Source organism: Aulonocara sp. 'chitande type north' Nkhata Bay, linkage group LG18 (assembly GCF_057382095.1).
Source record: "Aulonocara sp. 'chitande type north' Nkhata Bay isolate Kocher_YH1m ecotype deep benthic linkage group LG18, A_spYH_male_GT1.1, whole genome shotgun sequence".
Classification (NCBI taxonomy): domain Eukaryota; kingdom Metazoa; phylum Chordata; class Actinopteri; order Cichliformes; family Cichlidae; genus Aulonocara; species Aulonocara sp. 'chitande type north' Nkhata Bay.
Window position 1 is genome coordinate 23014766 of NC_141361.1, and position 10070 is coordinate 23024835.

The window sequence follows — 10070 nt, forward strand, 5'->3', positions numbered from 1 at the left end:
AAAAATGTTAGTTTTTTCCCCATAAATTGGACTTTTAAAGCTTCCTCTGATTTTCTGTGAATATACTGGGAATAACTGTCAGCAGACATTCACACACAGTCCCTTCTGCATGTTTTAAATGCAAACATTGTTAAGACTACATGACTAGAAGATTACTTACAACTTATCAGTTAATCATCTTTTGCTGCTTGTGTTTCGTTACTTAAATGTATATCATGCTTGTAAATTTTTCATCACCACCAACAACAAGAGCATTAGAGAAGACCCTGCACAAATATTTGCACTTATTTAATTGCCAGACACAATTGTTCTGTGTCTGCTGATCAGTCGTCGGGCCCTGATCTTCTTGACCACACATGTAGCTCACTCTTCCTCCCCCGGAGTCTCTCCGAGGTGCCAGTTCTGTGGTGATGGGTGCCAGCACAGACATCGGGGAACAGTTGGCATACCATCACGCCAGGCTTGGTGCCCAGATAGTAATAACAACGAGGAGGGAGTACATGCATTGCGCAAGGTCTGTGCTCTTGAGAATGTGTCTAATGCAATTTGTCACCTGTTGTGCACTTCCTTTTACACATCCATCACTATTTTTGACCATTTTCTTTCCTCGTGAAACCATCTGCCTTAGTTGTTGGCAACAGTTTTTACTGTTTAGACATAATGATTACTCTCAAGTATCTTAGATCGTGACTCTGACTTTTCTCTGCTACAGTGTGCACTAAGTGCTTTCAGTCTTAACTCAGGAGAATGAGAAAGCATGAAGTGTCGTGGTATCGCTGCTGTGCCAGTTTCTGTCTGTGCTGTAGGTGTGAGATGTTTTTGAGGGGTTCATGGGCTCAATCAACGAGAAAGACCTTTAAATGTTGTTGTTATTTTTTAATCAGTAGGAATCAGACTTTTTTATTTCTCTGTCTCATGTAACCTACAATAGCGATCACACCAGAAATACAGCTAAAAAGCATTTAAAATAGCCACAGTTGCTGCTGAAAGCTGCCTCTTCCATTAGATTAATAAATATTTTTCTTTTTCATCATGGGCCTAAAATTAAGAGGCTGAAATGAGCTACATGAGGTTGCATAGCACTATCCATACACTCAGTGAATTATATGAAAGGCTGTTGTGAGAGAATCCTCCGATCTATTCTTTTTCTTCCTTTTATCATTATTGCAGTACCTTCCTCAAAAACCTTGAAACTTTGTCTGCATTCTTATTGGCCAATAAACAAATGCACTTGACTCTTTTGTGTTGCTTAGCAACACAAGCCAGACCCTGATTTTATATATGAAAAAGCAGGATTCAGCCAATCTGGAGACTACAGGGTGCAGAGTGATGGAGACCAGCCATGGTGCATTTTTAATTAAACCATTGCAAGCATTTATGAGTGAAAAGGGTGGAAGGCATTGTCTGTGGTCAAGATTATCAAAGCATGGTGACATGGTGACTAATTTCAGTTTCAGAGACAAAGATGAATGTAATCTGCATGACGGTTACATGTCAGCTTTGGATTTTAAGCAGTCCTTACTTTGTACTGATCTGATTCAAATAAAGTGAGTTTTAATTCATTTTAGGTGGGCTTGACCTTTCTGTCATAAGCACTTTGTTAGCAACGAATGGCAAAGATGGGGATTATTCAGGTCAACCGTGCAGGTAAAGAGAACAACAACAACAAAAAAAGATAAGTCTGTCTCTACGTTTTCATGTCTGTCTTGTCTTAATTGTTTTTACAATTTATTTAGTATAGATTTGTCTGCTCTTGCCCCTCTCTGCTTTTATTCAGCAACTGTATGCAGCTTCTCATGTTAGAATTTTACATAATGTGTGCTGGTTATTGTGATTAGTGTGACTTGATTATGTCTCTGTCTCTTATTTTCTCCCCTCTGCATTAGTTCAATTCTCCCATGTGTCTGAATATGACAAAAAGACCAAAGTGCAGTGGAGCACAGAGCAGGTCTGGTGTCTTCCGTGCTGTGTGAACACGCCTCTCAGTTTTCTTAGTGACTGTAGATATCTTACATTTGCTCAGGTCTGTTTGCTGATATTAATCCAAGCTCAGAAAAGGATCAGAGTCCACCTCATATACAGACCAAATACTGGCAGACAAAAAAAAGAAAAGAAAAATCTTATTCTATAATTATTTTGGACCTACTGGGCCCAAAGAACTGCGAGTACGTTCACAAGTCAGCCTACCGACACTTGTTATAATATTTGATGTGTGATAACTATTAGAATTGGTTTTGTGGCGCTTTTACCCTCTGGAGTGCATTAGAAAGCACACACAAGGCTACACGACTGTAACGACCTCTTCTGGTGGATTCACTGTCTGGTCACTAAGTAGGAGCTCGTATTTTATTCAGTGGGTCACTCACAACTTTGATACATACTAAAAAAAACTACAGGAAGTAACAGCCTGTTCACAGAAGGATTTAGAGCCTCCTTGTTGATTGATTGGCTTATATTCATTCCTCTGTCTCAGCTGAAGACACTGTAGTTAATTGGACACAGTGATTCCTCAGGGATCTCCTCTGATCTTAGTGTGTGTGAGAGAAAGAGTGAGAGCCAACCTGTTCAGTGGTGCTGATGTGACAAAATACAGAAATACAAGGATCTTTTTTTAAAAAACAGGTTTTATTTTGCGGTGTAAATAAAAGAAGTGCCATTTATTCCCATGTGTACAGATTAATGATCAATAAACAGTTTGAACAAAGCACAACGAGAATGAGCAAGCCCGAAAATAGACGTAGAAAAATAATACTGGGCAATTTTTTTTTTTTTTTATTTTGTTTCTTGTACAAAGGGCTTTATAGCATTGTTATTACAGCATTTCCCTACGTGGCTTTTATAGTGTGTGATTCACTCGCTTAAATGATGCTTTTGATTGCAATTCTGCTGGTAATTAACATTACTGTGCAGCGAAACTCCTTCACACGGAGCGTGAATCAGAACATTTTACGTGATGTTTAAAGGGCAGGCTTCATATTGTTGCCTGCTGAATAAACAGGAAATTTCATCAACAGTGCCAACAATGAAACGTGAACGGCTCCTGAGCTGAAGAGCAGGTTCACATTGACGTGAAACTGAAGTTCACTGCTTGTGCTGAGAGGCAGACTGGGACTTGTTGTTCTTTGATCAGCGTCACAACAAAATCACTAGTCTTCCACTCAGCACCACCAGCACCTTCGACTCTTTTTTTTTTTTTTTTGGTCACATCCACATCCCCTGCTTCCGCCTGTAAAAGAAGAAAAAGAAACAGAGGGGGCCTTTAGATGCTTAAAAAACTTCCCCTTCACTCTACAATTATTGAACATGAGGTATTGATTTGGCACCATTAGTGACACGGGCTTCAGAGCTGAAGAAGGTTTCAGGACATGCATGTGTCACAGGTGTTGCAGGACACCGGCGAGTGGCGTGCTGGTAGGTTGCGAACTTTAGATGTCGGAGATAGAAACACAACATGCATTTCCCATCTCTGTGTTTCCCCCCCAACCCATTTCTCTCTGAAGCCTGTTGACATTCCATCCTTCCTTTGTTGTTGTAATGCCAACCTTTCAGCTCCTCTCAAAAGAGGGAGACAGGAGAAGGGTGGGTGGGGGGCACAGAGAGAGAGGGAGGAGAAGAGCACAGCACTTAGAATAAACGCTGTTCAATGGAAATGTGAACGCAGGGCATCAACTCAGTGATTTGTGTGTATGTGTGCGTGTTTTCCCCCTTTCTAATAGGTCATATTTGGGGTGGAAGAATAGGAGCGAGAGAGAGAGAGACATACAGATTGTCCTGCATCCCCAGTATGTTTTTGAGCTGGTAGCTATGCAACAAGACTGGGAGTCAGTGGAGGAGGGGGATGGGAAGATGGGGACAGTTAGTGAGAGGAAGGAAGCACGGGAGGAGAGAAAGGGGGCTCCTTAAGTGCAAACTAGAGAAAAGAGGAGTGCTGAGCGGAGACAGCCCTCCATTTATACCCAGAGGAGACCCTGGAAGAGATTGTCAATAATGTTCATGGCACTAAATCACTTCATTTGCTGTTGCTCTTTGTTGCCCTGGCGTTCAAACCATTAAAAAAAAAAAATCATGTATTTAGTTTCTAAACAGCGACTTAATTGAATGCACGCCGTCAGGTTGCGTTAATATTCAGCGAATGTGCCGACACGGTTTAAAATTAGCTCTAAAAGCCACAAATAAACCTGCTCTTCCTTCCAGATCGCAGCTAAATGGAAACGATTAGCCCTCGACGTGGGAGCTGTCCAGTGTCTCGGTGCTGAATGACGCCCTACTTTTTTTCTTCTTCTTTTTTTCCCACGTCCATCTCTTCCTCAGCATCTCGCCTCGATTCCGGCCCGGGAAAAACATGCCACCTGTTGCTGCACCGAAGTTTTCTCTCTGGAGGTTATAAAGCCAAAAGACCTCTGATATCTGACTCATATAATCGCCAGCGATCCCAGTTTTGAAGTGTAGTAAGGTCACTTGTCTTCCCCCCACCTCTCAAATCACGGCAACATGACGGCATGATAAACATTTTCCCTCAGGCGAGGCAGGAAGAGGAGGAAGGGGTTGTCATTTAATTTCCCTTAAACGCAGTCGCTATTTTTTCTTTTTCTTTTTGTCTTTTGTTTGTTTCCCTTGTAAGCTACGACTTATAGGATTTCACATCATCTCATTTGCTTTTCAATCCTTCCAACTGAAGGTGGAGAGAGAGAAAAAAAAAGACAGGCAGCTTAAATAAACGATAGCAAACAGCACATTAATTAATACCCAGCTAATAAGCATTGGTTTAAGAAATCCACTCACCGTTCATCGACGGGAACAACAGGTGATGCCGACATAACATTCGTGCAGCGTGTTCTGGATGAGTAGCCGAGGCTGCACCTCTTTCACTGTTGGCTTTTCTATTGAAATCGGCCACAATCGGAGCCTGTGCGCCCTCCCATCTGAGCGCCACGTAATGGTTATCGTGATGTTACTGGGTAAGCTCGAGGAAGATGGATCAGTGTGTTTATATACGTCTGCTGCCTGGAGAAGACAAGGGGGAGGTGGGACGATGACGAGTGACGACTGCGAGTGGAGACCAATTGACGTGATTTTATTTTATTTTCTGTTTTTTCAGACCTTGTTAAGGGTGCGGCTTAAACCAGCAGCCAAATTACATTATGTGAAGGTTAGAGAACCATATGAATAAAACATATGGCGGGTGGAGATGTATGTCGGTGGAAAATAGTATTATTGCTGCTACTATTTTTATTTAAGGGAACGCTTTTGCTTGATTTGCTGTGAGTCGGTGCAATTTTGTGGCCTGATGTCAGCGCGTAATTCTAAAAACCCAAACGGTGCAATAAACTTCACCTGAGCCGGGCTTTGGTGGAGAGCACAGATGTAATGAAATTAAATCTGAACGGTGAGCTCGAGATTAACATTTACTTAATTTGGAAAGGTGAGTTAGTGGTCGTGGGGAGGGCTGTGGAGATTACATGCCTCGAAGCTCAAGTGGTGTGCTTAGGGGAACAAAGCTCAATCCGGTTTAAATTTTGAGAAATTTATGTGAAAATACAGAAAACTGTGACCAATTAAGTGGCATTTTTTATGAATATAATAAAGAAAATACAGCTTTCAATTCTAAAGTTTTACATTTTGGGGTATGATGAAAAAAATGTAGCCCTCATGAGGTTCTAACATTTTTTTAATACAACTTCAAATGAACAGCTATGTATGACATATTGGACCTTTTTTTTAATACAATGTTGCTTCAGTTAATCAAAGTTTGTGCACATTTCAGTCCATTGCAGCACCTCTATTCCTTGATTTGACTCTAGAATACTTTGGTATGTGGAAGGGTTTATGCTCAATTCAGTGACTGTAAGGTGCAGAGGTCCTGTGGCTATAAAACAAACCCGAATCACCAGCAATCCACCACTGTGCTTGGCACTTGGCATGAGATGTTTGTGCTGTGTTTAGTTTTCTCCAAACGTGGTCCATTATGACCACATACTTCCATTTTGGTATTATCTGTCCAATAGACTTTGTTCGGATACAACTTTGCAAACCTAAGTCTGCTGCCAGGTTCATTTTAGAGAGAGGAAAGGCTTTCTCCTGGCAACCCATCCAAACAAATCATACTTTGTATGTCCTTTTCTAATTATACTGCCAATTAGAAACTTAGAAACATATTAGAAACAATATGTCCTGCATTTACTTAATTTTAAGACCTGCTAAGGACCAGATTTGTTTTTTGTTTTTTTAATTTTAATAAAGAAACTGGATTAGGTGCAATTTTCTTTTTCAACAACTGTACAAATGCTAATGTTTTTCATTGTATAATAGTGTTTTTCTTTCGTTGACAAGCTTAAAGACTGATGGAAATGAAAATGTTCAAATCTTAATGTGTGAGTGTTGTGATCGTTAGGCAGTTTTAACTCACTGGTGTTTCGGCTTTGATTGTTGTGGATGTGTGATGTGGTTTCCAGTGTTTGTGTGGCTGACAACGGTGTTAAGGTTCAGCTTGCAGTGGGGCATGAGCAGCGTTCACCTTCAGGCTAGTTGTTAAAATGTTGATACAGTTCCTGTAATTATGTGCTGTGAGGAGTATGGGGAATTATAACAAAGCTGAAATCTTGTCATAGTTCAAGAAAGAAACAAAACTGGAATCGGGGTACATGTTTGAGGACATGCAGTTAGATTTTACAGTAATGAGCTGCTAGTTGTGATTTGAATAGAAACACTAAGTAAAGGAGTATAATAACAACTAAACATTAGGATTAAGCTACAGTCCCATGGCATGTTTTAGTGCTGTTGTGCTTTATGGTAGGCATACTGTAAAATAACGGTGTTGCCACAATGTACTCTGTTTTTCTGTAATGCTGAAATTCTCATACAATAGCTGATGGGATTTTGCATATGGTATGTATTAATAAACATAAAGTAAGTAAACCCTGTGATGTGAAACAATTAGCAAAAACGAGAAATGCCCGCAGAGAACAATATGCATAAAAGTTTTAAGATTACAGAATTGGTGATGTAGATGGTAAATGAACAGGTTCGTATACAGTGCTTTTCTACTCTACCTGAACACTCAAAGCGCTTCATGCAACTTGCCTCAGTTACCCATTCACACAGGCACGTTTCACTTTGTTTTCTATCTTACATTCACAAACATTCACACTCCAATCGATGCATCACAGAGCAACGTGGGGTTAGTATCTTGCCGAAGGATATTTGGCATGCAGACTAGACAATCCAGTGATCGAACCACCAACCTTACAATCACCTGCGCTAACCTCCTGAGCTACACTTTTAATAAAAGATGTAGTCTATGGGAAATGCTCTTTTCAACCTTTGCATCCTAATAGTTTCTTAAAAGAAAAGAAGATGTCAAGGTTAGCAGGATGAAACAAAAAAGGAGTCTTGTATCCGTCTTTGAGGACAACCAAATCAAACACAGGTTCCCAGAAGACCTCTCATAGTCCATACTGTAAAACACACCCAACCCACCTAAACATAACATGTTTATCATCTTAGAGACACAGCAGAATGCTTGACAGTCATTTCTGCATTAGAGCAACAGTAAATGCAAATGGCATAAGAGTCAAATTATCCAATTACTCACAGTTTTTGACCTACTTAATAGTTCAGTGTCAGTGAATAGGCTTGTAGGGGTCGAACGTGATTTCAGTTTGCAATCTTTTTTTAAGTTTTGATGTAATATTGTTTGGTTTTGCCGCTGTAATGATTCCAAAATTGAGCAGCTCTCTGAGTCAGCATCAAGCAGCAATGGTCCCGTTTGTCTTCATGCCTCCTCGCGCACCTTATCTGGACCAGAGAAAAACTGCAACGCTCCTCACTGAAGCTATTAAATAAATACATTGGAGCATCCATAATTTTGATCTGCGTAAAAGATTCCATTATACCCACTGTGAATTATATTTTATAATTAATAACTGTTAGTAAACCTCAGCGTAGGCTATTAAGAAGCTTTGACTGTAATTAGACACTATTACCTTTTTATGAGAAAAGGGAGAACTATTATCGTGCAACCAGAATGATTTAAAAACTGCAAAAAATCTTGAGCCCTGCTCATAAGTTTGCATGTTATCAAATCACGTTGACAAGTTAAGTTTCTCGCTCTACTTTCACATGAACTATAAAATACCAAAAATGAGCACAAATTCTCATTTCAGGTTCCCAAAGCACAGTGATGTCTGGAAATTATCTTGTCAGTGTTTTGCCAAAACCCCCGCCTAAAATGTGATATTTACAGTGACATGCAGGGAAAAGGAAGAAACTTTACTTACTGAGGAGCAGTTTATCATCAATCCATCTTTTCTTTTACTTCCTTTATCCAAGTTAAGACCACATGAGGCGAGAGCCTATCCCAACTGTCAGCTGTCATACTCCCTCCGCTGGTCACCAGTCTGATGCAGAGCAGAAGCCTATCCCAGCTGTCATAGCATAAGGTCTATTGCAGGACAAACACATTCATGCTCACCGTCTCACCCATGGTCACTTTTGAATCACCAGTTATGGTAACGCCACGCGTGTCTATGGACTGTGGGAGGACGGAGAGAGAACCATCACAGACACGTGGGGGAGCATGTAAACTCCACACAGAAAGGTTTCAAATCCAGGACTTTCTTGCTGTTATTGTCCTAATTTAAACTGTTAAGAAATAAAGATGCTTAAAACTGGCACTTACTTATTTTAAACAATTTCACTCATTCATTATTTGATTAATATTTTCCATTAAAGAAATCTCGAACGCCAGTCCGAGGATGTTTCCTGAGTCCCCTGAAAAACATTTCATCAAAGTTTTTAGGTTGCTCGATTAAGCTCTCCCCCCCAGTGAGATACTGAAATAATAGCATTTTATCTGACGCTCACCATCTGACAGCTGGTCACATTTTACAGGCTGAAGAAAACCATCCTTACCCATCCACCATCATTTTATGGATACCAAAGTTCTGCTGGGGTGACTGACGAGTGTCAGTGGGACATGAGTCACATGAGTGACTCTCTGTGCTCTTTTCCTTCTAACAAAATGACCAAAGAAGAAACCTGGGTGGCTGCAGCTATCACACGAGCTTTGTTCCTTTGATATCCCTGTAAAGACTGCTTATCAATGAAACTCAAGAGTCAAGCTTAGGGAGGAACCTAGGGGAATATCATGTTCGCTGTCTTGTGAGGCTTTGGTTGTATAACGAACCACGCGCTCGGTGCCTCTTGATAGAAACATCAGGAGGTAGGATTATGCATATTAGCGATCTCCCTCTGTTCTCCCCTCTGCTTTCAGGGCTTAATGTTAACATCTGCACAGTGAGCAAGAGCCACAGATGAGCTGGAAGACTGTGCTGAAAGTCTTCCATTCAGATGATATAATGAACTATGCATGTTATTTCGATGACATTATAATGGAGTCTGAAAGGGAGAGAGGCTTGGGCTCTTTGGTGTTGATAGAGCTGAGTCACTTAGGCCTACACTACTTGATTTTCATCACAGAAAAAAAGCAACCACTTCACAAAAAAGACCTTTAATTTTTGAAACCACTCAATTAGCAGTGATATTTTTCTTTCTTTCTTTCTTTTTTTTTTTTATCTTTGTTTGTTAAGCCCTACTTATTAATAGTCAAATTCCAACAAAGCTGTGGATCATTTCAGTTTTTTCAAATTAAAATAAAACCAGAGCAACATAATTATTCAACATCAGCCATCATTATTCATGCATTTGGACCCTTCAGCTGTTGTTTACACTGATAAAATCCATTTGCTGTTTGAATGTGTAAGAGGGAGTTTGGATAAGCAACAGGGCACAAGCAGAGGTGTGGGAGCTTTGGGAGGCAGTGAACATTCATTATTTTTCATGCTCTGGGTCAAAACTATGCTTGTGTGGGCTGGGCTGGTAATATGATGAAAATTTGCACACTTCCTGGAAACCAGGTGAGGCCGCGGGATGTTTTCTGGCTGTTAAAAGCTCCCGTTTGAACAAATATGGTTTTAAACTGAGGGTAAAATGAAACCACATGCCCCGTGGGGTTTGTCTGGTCAGATTTTTACCCTTTCCAGAAGCTTGTTATAAAAACAACCAATGCTGTT